Below are 15,943 nucleotides of genomic sequence, written 5' to 3'. Positions count from 1 at the left end.
GACCCATATTTATATTGATTCTTTAATGATGCTGTCCCAATAGCTCCCGGCTTGGCACAGCACCCTGGTGTTCTCGAAATCAAAGGTGAGGTTTTCTTTGATGCTATGTTCAGCTATAGCAGGTTTCTCTATCTGTCCAAGTCAGACATGCCTGGTGTGTTCCTCGCACATTTTTCCATACCACAATTCCTTCTGAATTAATGGTCCTGCACAATGTTTCGAGGATACATTTCCTGATTCATCTAAGGAATGAGTGACAGAATATACAGCAAGAATCACTGGAGAACAAATACGCAGAAAAAATGTCTCAGAAATATTTGTTGCATTCTGGAGAACCACTAATTAGCATGGAAGACATTCTTGACTCATTTTTATTGTAACTAATTAAAGATGACATTAATCTCTACTGTACATATTTACCTGGCTCAGTGAGATGTTTCAGCAAAATATGTGGCTTATAGCATAACTAGAAAAGTTCGTAAGTGAGTGGGAGAACATACTGAAGAACAAACAATACCTGAAATTCTCAAATAATAATTTCAGTAGAGCATTAATATTATCAACTCTGAAGCTGTGTTCACTGCCAAAATTCTAAATCACACTCTTCAGTCATTACCGATATATTTATTTACATTTATCAGCAAAATGTTATCCATGGATAATTCTGTTGATTATAAAATGATTACAACTATGAGAGTGGTGTTTTATAATTTACTATATAGGCATCAGTACCTTACCTGTATAGTGCCTTACTCCCCGTGGCATACCCCCATTGTTTTAGACACTTTGGAAGGTTGGTATATACAAACAGTTCATTTACTTTTTAAGATGGTTATGTATTTCAAGTACTTTAGTCCGTAACTTCATGTGGACCTTAACTTTTCATTTTTGGCCAGTATTCCTAATTTCATAATTTGTGATGGGTATTCTATATTCATAGGCTTTCATGGTGAGAGACAGTTTCCATTTAATTCTTCTTGATTGTTGGTTGTGTCATACTCTAAACAGACGACCCCATATTTTTGCTGCTATTGCAGATGCAGATCCAAGGAAGGTGGAACAGTAGGCATTAACATGGAGATCTTAATTTTCTCCCCCACCCACCCACCCACCCTCTCATCCATCCTCCCACATTTTAGTAGAAGTGTTTATATTTGTACAATTATCAGTTTCCAAATTTTGCTTCTAACAACCGTAAAATAAAGTACATGAACACTAAGAGTGTTCAAGATAGCAAGGTACTTTAGAACATACAGGCAACATTTAATACAGCATTCTTCTGAGTAGCTTGTGTGGGAGGCAGGTAAAGGTGCTCTTTAGCAGGCCAACTTACGTGGTGTCAATAACAAATGTGACACACATCATGAGTGCACAGGTGGAAAAAAAGACACAGGAAATTCAGTAAAGTGAAACAGAATAGAAGAAAGACCCTCTACATAAAATAGTCACATCCCAAATATATGTGGATACAACTGAACGAAACAGCATTTCCCTCATTTACTCATTCATATAGCCACTATGTGCAGACCAGTGATCATGATGGTAGTGTCTTTCAAATTTCTAAACATATGTTTATTTCAGTTGCAGTTTTTGGTGGAGATAATGCTAAAGCAAGGGAACACTCACTGACGTGAACAAACTATTATTATTATTGTTATTACTATTAAATAATATTTTTATATATTAATTTTAATGAAGCAATTTATTATTACAATATAACATTTCATATACATTTTATTATTATTATTACACTGAAGAGCCAAAGAAACTGGTACACCTGCCTACTATTGTGTAGGTCCCCCATGAACATGCAGAACTGACACAACATGCCATGTCATGGACTCGACTAATGTCTGAAGTAGTGCTGGAGGAAACTGTTGCCACAGGCCTGACAATGAATCCATAAGAGTACAAGGGGGATGGGGGTGGGAGGGGGAGGAGTTCTGTTCTGAACAGCATGTTGCAAAGCATCCCAAATATGCTCGATAATATTCATGTCTGGGGAGTATGGTGGCCAGCGGAAGTGTTTAAACTCAGAAGAGTGTTCCTGGAGCCACTCTTTAGTGAACGTGTGGGGTGTCACATTTTTCTTCAAATATGCCCAGGTCTGTCAGAAGGCACAATGTACATGAATGGATGCATGTGATCAGACAAGATGCTTATGTACGTCACCTCTAAGAGTCATATCTAGAGATATCAGAAATCCCATATCATTCCAACTGCACACACCCCACACCATTACAGGGCCTCCAGCAGCTTGAACAGTCCCCTGCTAACATGCAGGGTCCATGGATTCCTGAGGTTGTCGCCACACCCATTCACGTCCATTCACTTGATACAATTTGAAACAAGACTCGTCTGATCAGGCAACATGTTTTCAGTCCTCAACAGCCCTATGTCCATGTTGACAGGCCCAGGTGAGGCGTAAATCTTTGTGTCATGCAGTCATCAAGGGTACACAAGTGGCTTTCAGCCGTGAAAGCCCATACCAGTGATGTTTCTTTGAAACTGCAGCAATTTTTGGATGGGTTGCACTTCTGTCATGTTGAATGATTCTCTTCAGTTGTCATTGGTCCCATTCTTGCAGGATCTTTATCTGACTGCAGCGATGCCATATAATTGTTGTTTTACCGGATTCATAATATTCACGGTACACTTGTGAAGTGGTAGTGTGGGAAAATCCACATTTCATTGCTGCCTCATAAATGCTGTGTCCCATCCCTTTTGCACTAACTAGATAACCAAATTCAAACTCATGTAAACCTTGATGACATTCCATTATAACTTCAGTAACCAATCTAACTGATCCAGACACTTGTTGTCTTCCATAGGCACCGACAACCAGTGCATCGTATTCTGCCTGTTTACATATCTCTGTATTTGAATATGCATTCCTATACCTGTTTACTTGGCGCTACAGTGTATTAAAACCATACACATTTGTGGTATGTTAAAAGTATGGGAGACTGAAAGCTGTATTTAGAGGGGAGGTAGGAAACAAAGACAGCAGCAAACTGTGGTCAGTCCACCACAACCCCAATTTGAACCAAATTCTGGATCCGTCCCTGCCTTCATCAAAATGTGTAATACAAGTTGATATCTGACTTACTGACTTCATTCAGTCTCCGGCAAAACTTTGTTATTATAAGGATAGGGTATCACTCACAATATATAAAAAATTCGACATAAAACAGGTTTTAGGTCAGTCTTCTGTTGTTGTTGATCCCAGTCAGTTGTATTTAACTGTCGATACTAGTCAATCCTGTCGCTTTCTCTTCACCTCTGCATAACTAATGCAACCCACATCCTTTTTAACTTGCTAACTGTCATTTAGCCTTGGTCTTCCTCCACAATTTTATTTGCCTCCCCCCCCCCCCACCCCACCCCCTCTTGACCATCCTGCCACACACGCACAGATACTGTTCCCACATTTCTGCAGGTGCTGATCTATTTGTGACAAGAAATACGATCTATCAACCAAAACCTTCCTTTAAAGAAGTTATGTCTAATATTTCTTTCTTAAGCTTCTATTCTATTCTTATTTGAACTGTTTACTGTCCATATTGAAGTTCCACTTAACACTACACTCCAAACAAATACCTTCAGAAAACACATTATAACATTTAAATTTATATTGTGTGCCAAGACATGATGTCTTTTTGTCAGAAACACTTTCCTTGCTATAGGCTCTGGGTGTCATATCCTATTTACATCAGCCATCATCACTTATTTCCTTGGTCAAATAGCAGAACTCACCTACCACTTTTAGGGTCTCATTTCCTAATCTCATTGCATCAACATCACTTTATTACTTTTAATTAACTGAATATATTTGGTAGACACTAAATCTGTTCCTCAAAAATAATACAGGAAAATTTCCTCATTTGCAAATTTTAAGTAAGAAGGTAGTTGTCTGAATTTATGTTCATAGAGTTTTAGCGGTCTTTCTGTTTGTGGCAGAAGGAATGTTATTCATGGTTTACTAACAGAAATAAATCAACATAGACCACAGTTTTCCACCACTGCTGATCTCAGGTTTGAGCACCCATAAGCTCATCCTTCAATATTACACAAAGAACAAGTCCTTTGAAAATTTAAACAAGTGAAGAATCTTTCCATGAACCACACCTGCCAGTTTTTATTATATACAGGATGTTATGAAGAAGGTGTTTTATATTTTGTTAATTTGGAAGTACAGACCAAATCAAGGAAAAATTATGCTTTGAACATAAGGTCTAAAATGCACAGCTTAAGATCTATGAGGACTTGTTCATATTCATTGCTGTAAAATGCATCTCTTCTACTGCAAGCTGTTTGCTATTATGAATGACCTACAAAATGTTGTTATCAAATGCGAACTTACTGTTCTGCTGTTGTTGAACAGTAGGGTTTCTAGTGTAACCTGCTTGCTATTCCATGCAACCTGCACTTATGATCCATTTTGAAAGGAGGTGCTCAGTGTACAAAATGAAATGTTAAAGCATATCACACACTCATCAAACCATATACTCGTTCCATGAGAAATTATTTACACCTCGTTGCTCAGCTGAATGGCTCTGTTGGGAGTGTCGACACTCATCCATGAGTTGGGGTACTTAAACATATGGGACTGTTGGATTGCTCACCACCTAATAGAAGACCATAAAGAGCGAGAAAGGACAATTTGTGTGGAATTGTTTACACATTATGAATCTCATTGTGAAAATTTTTTGTCAAATATAATTACAGACAATGAAACATGGTTTCATCATTTCGAACTGAAAACAGAATGGCAATCCATTGAGTAGGACCACACCACCTCTCCTCTGAAGAAATGGTTCAAGTCATGGTGATCGACTTCTAGGAATTTGCTGGGGTTATTCGATTCTATGTCCTCCATCTGAAATATGTTGTGCTACTCTCAGGAAATTGAAGGGATGGCTCCATTGTGGTCATCACTACAAAAATGTGAACAAACTTCTCCTTCTCCATTATAACTCAACAACTCACAAGAGTCTGCACATCCAAGATGTGTTCACAGAACTTCATTGGATTGTTCTTCCTCGTCCAACCTTCAGTCTGGATCTTGCACCTTCCAACTTCCATCTGTTTGTCCCTTTAAAGTATGCACTCTGCAGGAAGCAGTATGTAGATAATGAGGAAGTTACTGATGTGGCAAGACGTTGGCTCAGACATTCACTGGTAGAGTAGTACCATGTTGGCATACAGGCTCTCCCAGTAAGGTGGCATAATGCTGTCACATTGAAAGCAGATAATATTGGAAAAGGGTTTGTAGCCAAAAGAGTGGGTAATAAAGTGATATGATGTAATCCTGCCATTCACCACTACAACAAAGATCTTTCCCTCCTTGGATTTTTTGACATAAAATTGATGTTAGATCTGTCTGTTGTTGTTGTTGACCTCAGTCAGTTGTATTTAACTGTCCATACTAGTCAATCCTGTCTCTTTCTCTTCACCTCTGCAGAGCTACTGCAACCCACACCCTTTTTATCTTGCTAACTGCCATCTAGCCATGGTCTTCCTCCACAAATTTATTCCTCAACCGCCTTACCCTCTCTCCCTCCTCGTCCCTCCGCCCCCTCCACACACACACACAGACAGAGTTTCCACACTTACCAAAGTGATGATCTATTGTTGACAAGAAATATGTTCTATCAAGCAATCCCTTCTTTTAGTGAAGTTATGTCACAAATTTGTATATCCTCACTGTCTATGCATATAATCTTCAGTATTCTTCTGTAAAACTACATTTCTAAAGCTTCTATTCTATTCCTATCTGAACTGTTTACTGTCCACATTTAAAGTCCACACAACACTACACTCCAAACAAATACATTCAGAAAGGACTTTCTAACATTTATATTGTGTGCCAAGAAATGATGTCTTTTTGTCAGAAACACTTTACTTGCTGTAGGCTCTGGGTTTCATATCCTATTTACATCAGCCATCATCACTTATTTTCCTGGTCAAATGGCAGAACTCACCTATCACTTTTATTGTCTCATTTCCTAATCTCATTCCATCAACCTCAGTTTATTACTGTTAGTAATTATCATATTTTCTATCTTATCTGCCTTTTCCAGACAATATTCATTTCTGTGAACTGTCTTCCATGTCATTTGACACCCCTGAAATAATTATAACCTCACTGGAGGAACTTTAAGTCTCTAACGCGCTTTCGAAATTTCTCCTTGGTTATTATATTATAATGCTTAGTCAATGTACAGATAATAAAGCATCAGCGAAATGCAACAACACTGATTCATATCATTTTTAATTGTCACATACCATTCATATCCTTCAACTCTTAAAACAGAGGTCCAATCTCTGTACAAGTTTTTGGTAACGTTTTGCTCCCAGTATTTTATCCCTGCTATTTCAGAATTACAAAGAGAATATTATAATCAGCATTTTCAAAAGTTCACTCTAAATTAACAAGCATTGTAACTGTAGAATTACCTATCTTCAGCATATGTTGTAATATTAGTTGTAAGGCCAGTATTGTCTAGCATCTTCCTGCATTGCACTGGAACACAAACAGGTCTCCCCAGATGTCTGGATCCACCAGTTGCTTCTCATTCTACTGCAAATAACTTGTGTCAGTAATTTGCCATATGATTTGTTAAACTGATGATCCAGTAATATTCAAATTGGCCTACTTTGAATTGGAATTCTCTCTCCCATCTTTATATCTAATGGTATTTTGCTAGTCTCATATGTCTTATACAGCAAATGGAATAGTTCTGTCATGGACAGTTTTTCAGTGATCTCAGTGCTTTTGAACATTGTCTACTCCAGGGGCCTTGTTTTATCTTAAATCTTCTCATAGTATCATATCCCATCTCGGCATTATTTACTTCCTATCCCGTTTCTATAATATTGCCTTCAAATTCATCTCCTTTCCATGTACTGTTGGCCGCCTGAACTTTGGATACTCATAAAATTTCTTTTTTCTCCAAAGTTTCCTTTAATTTTTGTACATATTTGAATGTTTATACATGTTTACATACATCCTCCAACCATTTCTGCTTTGTCATTTACCCCTTCTGTAAAGCTCATATTTTATACAGCTGTACAGCTGTATTCCCTTTAGCATTCTTCATTTGGTGCATTCTCATATTTTCTCCTTTAATCAGTTAAATTCAATGGCTTGAATGTTCTCCAAAGATTTATAATGGGTCTTGTCATGTTGCCTATTTGACCTTCTATTGCCTTCATTCTCTTATCTATCAAAGCTACCTGTTCATTCTCTATTTTATTCTATTCCCCTATTTCTGTCCACTGTTGCCTAATACTCCTATCTTTTGTAGCAGCACCATAATAAGATATCTTCTGCTGCTCAGTAAGAATACCATCAATTTGCTTCACAAATTTTGAGCTTATGATTAATAGGGATCAGTTTCCATTTGAAAAAACAGATTGACTGATCAGTACATAGTTCAGTCAAGAAGAACCACAATGATTTTTTCAACCCTCTAGCTTGGTTGCTAGCATTACCCAAATGTTAACAGACTGCATTAACAAGACTGTCCTATCATGTACAACTAGAAGTACTTTTTTTGAAGACATGGAGTAGTGGTTCTTCGTAAGAGTCACTTTACACATTGAGATTAGCATTATGTGAAAAGCAGCTCTTTCCTGATTCTCAAAGCTACCAATCAAAAATTCTTATATAAATTATGATCAAATAACTTCAGCTCCCCACTACTAAAATCCAAATATACACATCAAAATAAGTTTTGCATCACCCCGGTTCCCAGAACCCCCAAAGATAGACATAGATTGTGGATATTTTATCACAAACACAGCCCCTTTGACTGTTCAGAGATGTCACTAAAGCCACCCAAAGATGTAAATAACCTTGCATGAGCAGCACCTATTAGATGAAGGGGGTCTAACAGCTGATCAGTCCAGTCATTCCACCAGGAGGGAGATACATGGCTCGTGTTGTCTGTAGTTTAACCATGTCTAGACTGTCAATACCATGGTTTGATCATGTCCTTATTGTTACTTTGTGCCAGGAGGGACCCTCAAAAAGGGAAGTGTCCAGGCATTTCAGAGTGAAACAAAGTGCTGTTGTTCGGACATGGAGGAGATACAGAGAGACAGGAACTGTTGATGATATGCCCCACTGAGGTACCCCAAGTGCTACTACTGCAGAGGATGACAGCTACCTATGAATAATTGAAGAATGCTGACAGCAACACCTCCTTGTTGAAGAATGTTATGACTCAAACTGTGTACAAAAGGGTACATGGTGTGAAACTTCACTCGCAACATCCATGGAGAAGTCCATCTTTGGAACCAAGACACCATGCAGTGCGGTACAGATGTTCCCAACAACATGCCAAATGAACCGCTCAGTATTGGCATCACATTCTCTTTACCGAAGACTGTTGCATACGCTTTCAACCAATCACCGGAGATGAGTTTCGATTCAACCCATTCTGGATGAATGCCTTAGACACACTGTCCAGTAAGTGCATCAAGTTGGAGATTCCTTGCTGTTTTGGGGTGGTATTGTGTGGGGCTGACGTACACCACTGGTGGTCATGGAAGGCTCCATAATGGCTGAACGATACATGAATGCCACCCTCCGACCAATAGTTCAACCATATCAGCAGCATATGGGTGAGATATTCGTCTTCATGGATGATAATTCATGCTCCTATCATGCACCTCTTGCGAATGACTTCTTTCTGGTTAGCAACATTGGTCAACTATAGTGACATCATGGTCTCCTTACATGAACCCTATGAGACATGCCTAGGATAGATTGAAAAGGGTTGTTTAGTTACGACATAACACACCACCCACTCTGAGGGATCTACGCCAAATTGCCATTGAGGAGTGGGACAATCTGGACCACCATTCCCTTGATTGACATGTGGATAGTATCCCATGATGAACACAGGCATGTATGAATGCAAGAGGATGTGGTACTGGGTATTAAAGTTACCTGCGTAAAGGAATCTGGACAACCACCTCTGAATGTCTGGCTGTATGGTGGTACAACATGCAATGTGTGGTTTTAATGAGCAATAAATAGGCTCAAGTGATGTTTATGTGCATCTCTAATCTAATTTTTTGTACAGGTTCCAGAACTATCGGAACCGAGGTGAAGCAAATTTCTTCTTAATGTGTGTGTGTTGAATTTTATCATGCAACTCTTACAAAATTGTATCGGAAATGTAGAAGTCAGTACATTGTAGTTCAAAGTGTTATTGTCCCAATGAAGGCTACATCCAATAGTGGGCGAACTGTTGGTCAATCTTTTGAAAGTATGACGCAACCCAGAAGAAGTTATCGAAACAATATGCTAATTAACCAATATTATTTGGTAGACACTAAATGTGCTTCACAAAAATAATACAAGAAAATTCCTCATACAAGAAGTTTAAGTAAGAAGATAGTTGTCTGAATTTATGTTCATAGAGTTTTAGCAGCCTTTCTGTTTGTGGCAGAAGGAAGGTTATTCATGGTTTGCTAATAGAAATAAATCAAAATAGACCACAATTTTCCACCACTGCTGATCTCAGGTTTGAGCACCCATAAGCTTGTCCTTCAATATTACACAAAGAACAAGTCCTCTGAAAACTTAAACAAGTGAAGAATCTTTCCATGTACCACACCTGCCAGTTTTTAATATATACCAGTTGTTATGAAGAAGGTGTTTTATATTTTGTTAAGTTGGAAGTACAGACCAAATCAAGGAAAAATTATGCTGTGAACATAAGGTCTAAAATGCACAGCTTAAGATCTATGAAAACTTGTTCATATTCATTGCTGTGAAATGTATCTCTTCTACTGCAAGCTGTTTGCTATTATGAATGACCTACAAAATGTTGTTATCAAATGCTAACATATTGTTCTGCTATTGTTGAACAGTAGGGTTTCTAGTGTAACCTGCTTTCTATTCCATGCAACCTGCACTTGTGATCCATTGCGAAAGGAGGTGCTCAGTGTACAGCATGAAATGATAATGCATTTCACACACTTATCAAAACATATACTGGTTCCATGAGAAATTATTTACATCTCATTGCTCAGCTGGATGGCTCTGTTGGCAGTGCTGACACTCATCCATGAGTTGGGGTACTTAAACGTATGGGACTGTTGGATTGCTCACCACCTAATAGAAGACTACAAAGAGCAAGAAAGGACAATTTGTGTGGAATTGTTTACACATTATGAATCTCATTGTGAAAATTTTTTGTCAAATATAATTACAGACAATGAAACATGGTTTCATCATTTTGAACTGAAAACAGAATGGCAATCCATTGAGTAGGACCACACCACCTCTCCTCTGAAGAAATAGTTCAAAGCTGCTGACTTCAGCGTAGTCATTGCTACAAAAATGTGAACAAACTTCTCCTTCTCCATTATAACTCAACACCTCACACGAGTCTGCACATCCAAGGTGAGTTCACAGGACTTCATTGGATTGTTCTTTCTCACCCACCCTTCACTCTGGATCTTGCACCTTCCAGCATCCATCTGTTTGTCCCATTGAAAGATGCACTCTGCAGGAAGCAGTATGTAGATAATGAAGAAGTTACTGATGTGGCAAGATGTTGGCTAAGACATTGACTGGCAGAGTAGTACCACGTGGGCATACAGGCTTTCCCAGTAAGGTGGCATAATGCTGTCACATTGAAAGCAGATTATACTGGAAAAGGGTTTTGTAGCCAAAAGAGTGGGTAATAAAATGGTATGATGTAATCCTGGCATTCAGAACTACAACTAAGGTCCCTCCTGCTGTGGACCTTTTTCTGCATCTGACCAATCAAATGGAAGTGTACCTTTCGTCATGCAAGTATTTAGGACTACACAGGCCCTATTCCAGGCAGTTCCATCACAGCCAGTCAATGGATGCCTTCTGCTACAGACCTAGTATTACTTCAGACCACACGTAGCCTTCACCTCTAGTAGACGGAGTTAAGTTCAGTGATGAAATTTTGGGCACTGTGGTATTATTATTACTGTTAGACTCTTCTGGCAAGACTGAAGGGACTTTTAAATTATACTGATCTTGTTTGAACCTAAAATTTCCTTCTGTTCAGACTTATGCCTACCAATGAGATCCTGGAGTTAAAGATATCTGAGTGTTCATTCATGTAGGAGGACTGTACCTTACCATGTGGTAGGTTTTAGGGTGTTTCCATAATAGAGGGTTGTGTTATCAAGCATTCAGTACACTTTCCATCTAGTCTCAGATTTATGTCCAGACTACTGACTCTTTTGTACTTTCTCAGTGTTGAACTTCAGAATCACTCTTAGGAGAGCACTTGTGCTAAGTTGAGGAAAATCATTTTGTAAGTAAATGGAGACAAAACTTTATTCTTATATTTCCTTGTGGAATTGCTCTGAAAGTGGAATACTTGAATCATACACAAAATACCAAGCTATTTGAAATTTTTACACCATGTAGCAGTTTTCAGAACAGCAAAATGACAAGGCTGTCATGAGAAGAACTAGCTATAATTTGTGACTTGTAATTTAAACTAATGATTAAGGGAAGATCCATAGTGAAGTGACTCTCAGTGATGTCAGACATGTAATATAACAAGAATATGTGTGGGAAGGATCCATATGGCACAAGTGGTGAAGTAACAGTTGAAGTCAATCGCATGCTCAGTAGGATGCTCCGAGATGGAGCAGTATGATTGTGACCATTCAATTGGACTGGGTAGGTTTCTTGTGATCATGCACACACACAGCTCTTGCAGAAAAGTTATACAGAATGTGACATAGGTCTAGAAGGGAAGGTTGTTGTGGAGAGTTTTATGGAATCTGTTTTACTCCTGGACCATCTGTAAGATGTGTGATTGTGGCAGAAGAAAATACGGAGCAAAACAAGATATTACATAGGCTGGTTGAGAGCTGCCCTACCACATTGAGAAAGGTGAAAAGGGTAGTCGGGACAGTATACCTCATTTTAGCCTAGTAATAAGAGTGTTGTATATGTATGGAGGTAGCCCATAATTAATTTTATTCTGAGCAAGTTTGATAGTTTCAACTAAGTTTGCCAAAAGGCTCAGAAAGTCTTCCAGCAGACGCTGAAATAGAATACTAGTCATTTAAAATGTGGTGAGTAAGCATGAACTGTCTATGAATTTTTGATGTGGAATAGATGGTATCTGAAAAATTTTGATTCATTCAAATATATCTCTCTAATATAGTCTGTCATTATGGTCAAGTCCCAGAACAGATTCGGCTTGAGTTCTGTTGTGAGTGAAATTCAATTTCAAAAGCACTGCAATATGCTTAACCACAGTTCTATAAACATGAATTACTTTCATGTAGATTCTACATATCTCCTTAAGATTAAACTGATGTCATATATCCTAGTGCCAGAAAAGAGTTTACTGCACAGATAATGCAGAAAACAGGAAACTTTACAAATTAAAAATTTAAACGTTTTAATAGGTGCACTTAAAATTATTTGAGTGTATCGATACAAGGATTGAAATACCTTCCATTAGATAACAATGTTCATTACAAATAGATCTCAATTTTCAAAATGTACTGAAACTTGTGATAATTCTAATTGTATTCCGAACTATTTAGCAAACAGTAATAAATAAACAACAGGTATCTTCTGTAGCTTTGTTCCAAAGAATTTTCATACCTCAAAATTGCATTCTTTCATTGAAAGTTCTCCTAATTATAAAGAATTTCACATTGGAATGATAATTAACATTCATCACAGCCTAGAGTTATGATTTCTGATGTCTACTTATCTCTTAAACGTATAAATACACACCTCATGCCCAACTGAAGTAATCACTATTGTGTTCCACAAAACAGCCCTGCAGCCAGGCGACTAGCGCGAGTTTTGGTGTTCTCGTAAAGATAAGTCATTTTAGATTATAAAACATATACGTTAGTACTGATTACGTGGTAAATAAGTGTATTAGTGTGCCGTTTAAGTGTACCATTAAAGGTTTAATTTTTCTTTACATAATATAGCAGAAAACGCGAAAAGACCGTACAGTCGTATTTTCTGTTTACGTTCTGCTGCAGCAAATCTATAGAATTTCGTTTAGTTGTTCCTTGCTCTCTCCAGCAATTTAACTTAGCGTACCTCTTCATTATTTAACTAGCATTTCCGGAAAGTAGCGTAAAGTTTAAGTTGTTGTTTCAGAAATTTTGCACTTTTGTTTTTGTTTACACACAGTTGCGTATAGGCCAAATTTGTGTAACCATATTTTCGTGTTTATGTGTAATTTAACTGACTTATTATTAATAAACTATTACGTTTATCATGAGTGAAAAATGCTTGACTTGCCATAGAATTGTTAGGTTGGGGCTTTGGTGTGATGGGTGCTGTAGTTTCTTCCATGTGGGTGACTGTAGTGGCGTGGGAATAGGGGAAGTAAATGAGACTCATCAGTGGTTTTGTAGGATTTGTAGTAGAGATAGGAAGATACTAGAACAGGAGGGGAAAATTGCCGCCCTTCAGGCTGAGTTAGACAAGGCCAGGGGAGATCTTGACAGGTTAAGGAGGGAGAAGGGTAAAGAGAGGTGGGAAGCGGCAACAGGCAACAGGAGGAACAGGCCTGGAACTTTGTCTGACAGCTTTATGGTGAATGTGGAAAATAGATTTGACCTGTTGCTTCAGTTATAAGCTGGTGAGCCTCAAGCAGTTGCAGGTGTAGACAGGGCACAACAAACTTTCAGCAGCAAATTGAAAAGTAAGAATGTGGGGAAATCAGTAAAGAGAAAGAAAGTGTTGTTGTTAGGTAGTTCCCATGGAAGAGGCGTTGGCCAACTTTTGCAGGATGAACTAGGATCAGAATACCAGGTCACCAATATTTTTAAACCTGGTGCTGGTCTGGAGCAGGTGACAGAGAATTTAGGATCACTTTGCGAAGATTTCACTAAGGAAGACACCGTGGTTATAGTGGGTGGGGCAGGTAATAGTATTGACAGAGATCCTGGGTACAGTATAGAGTGTGACCTGGCAAAGATTGCATCAGCATCGAAGCATACTAGTGTTGAGTTTGTATCTGTTCTTGGGCACCATGACCGACCTCATTTGAACTCTTCTGTTAAGAGAGTTAATTTGGAGCTGGAACGACTGCTCATGTCGGGTGCGGGGTCACACATTGGTGTGGTTCATGTAGATTCTCTCAGTAGGTGGGATTATACTAGGCATGGCCTTCACCTCAACAGGAAGGGGAAGGGTAAACTGGTGGGGAAATAGCAGGAAAGTTGAAGGGGGGAGGCACTGTCATGAGTGGTAAAATACCAGTGGTTATAGGACTCAGAAAAGACCCTTTTTTAGGGTAGGGAGGACAGAAAGAAAGCAAATTTTAAGAGAGGTTAGAACTGAGACAAACCTTCAGTTTGAGAAAGAAATCAAAAAACATAATTCCAGCTTATTACATCAGCATAAACAGCCATTGGTTAAGAATTTTCAACTGTCGGTAGATATTTAACTCCACCCAATTTTAACTCAGTCAATGTGAAATGTCAGCTATCTTTATTGCATCAAAATATTCGAGGACTGAGAAATAAAATTAATGAATTAACTATCTGCATAGATGAATTAGAGTCTTCAAACCCAGCTGACATAATCTGCCTCTCTGAACATCATGTGACCACTGGTATAGAACTTTTAAGTGTTACAGGGTTTAGGTTAGCATCTCACTTTTGTAGATCAGGAATGAAGAAAGGAGGAGTTGCCACATTCATCAGGAACTGTCATAAATTTAAGAACAATTTAAGAACATTCATAAATTTTGCCTAGAACAGCATATGGAAGCATGTGCAACAGAATTAGAATTTCACAAAAAATCCTTCATAATATTAAGTGTATATTGAGCACCTGCTGGTAACTTTAATCTGTTTGTAAACCACCTTGAAGCTGTACTGGCCCATTTAACAACCAAAAACAAAGAAATAATGGTTGCTGGTGATTTCAATGTAGATTTCCTTAAAGACTCTCCCAATAAGAACTTATTTGAGTTAGTAACACTATCATTCAACTTAATTCCCACTGTAAAGTTCCCCACTAGGATAGCCACTTGCTCACAAACAGCCATTGATAATATCTTTATAGAAAAGTCCAATGAACAAAATTATATTACAAAACCAATAGTCAATGGCCTCTCAGACCATGACATGCAGTTCCTTCTGTTAAATGTTAATACTGTACGGGATATAAAATCTGTTAAATCTGAGCTCAAGAGGGTAATCAGTAAGCCAAACATTGATTATTTTAGGATACTCCTCAGAGACATTCACTGGACTGATGTTTACAGTGCTCGTGGCATGAATGAAAAATATAACATTTTTGCTAATAAAGTGCTTACCTTATTTGAACACTGCTTTCCCCCAAAACTTACCAAGGTTAGAGCAAAGTCTACAAAGAAGCCATGGATTACTCAAGGAATAGGGGTATCTTGTAAAACAAAAAGAAAACTGTATCTGTCAATCCGAAACATTTCCAATGTTGATGCTATAGCACATTATAAGAAATACTGCAAAATATTAAAGACTGTAATACGGATGTCAAAGCAAATATATTACAAGGAAAAGATAGTCATATCAGATAACAAAATAAAGACAATATGGGATATAGTGAAGGAGGAGACCGGTAGAACCAGACGTGAAGAGGAACAAATAGCATTAAGAGTAAATGATACATTGGTGACAGATGTGTATAGTGTTGCAGAACTTTTTAACAAACATTTTATAACAGTTACTGAAAAGATGGGGTTGTCAGGTTCGGTAGATGCTGCTATGGATTACCTTCGACCAGACATTTCAAGTAACTTCCATAATATGAATTTGACCCTCACTAACCCAACAGAAATAATGTCCATCATAAAATCTTTAAAATCAAAAACATCTAGTGGGTATGATGAAATATCAACAAAGTTAATTAAAGAATGTGATTCTGAGCTAAGTAACATATTAAGCTATCTGTGTA

Source organism: Schistocerca cancellata, chromosome 4 (genome assembly GCF_023864275.1).
Source record: "Schistocerca cancellata isolate TAMUIC-IGC-003103 chromosome 4, iqSchCanc2.1, whole genome shotgun sequence".
In the NCBI taxonomy this organism is placed as follows: Eukaryota; Metazoa; Arthropoda; class Insecta; order Orthoptera; family Acrididae; genus Schistocerca; species Schistocerca cancellata.
Note: the sequence above shows the minus strand (reverse complement) of the source record.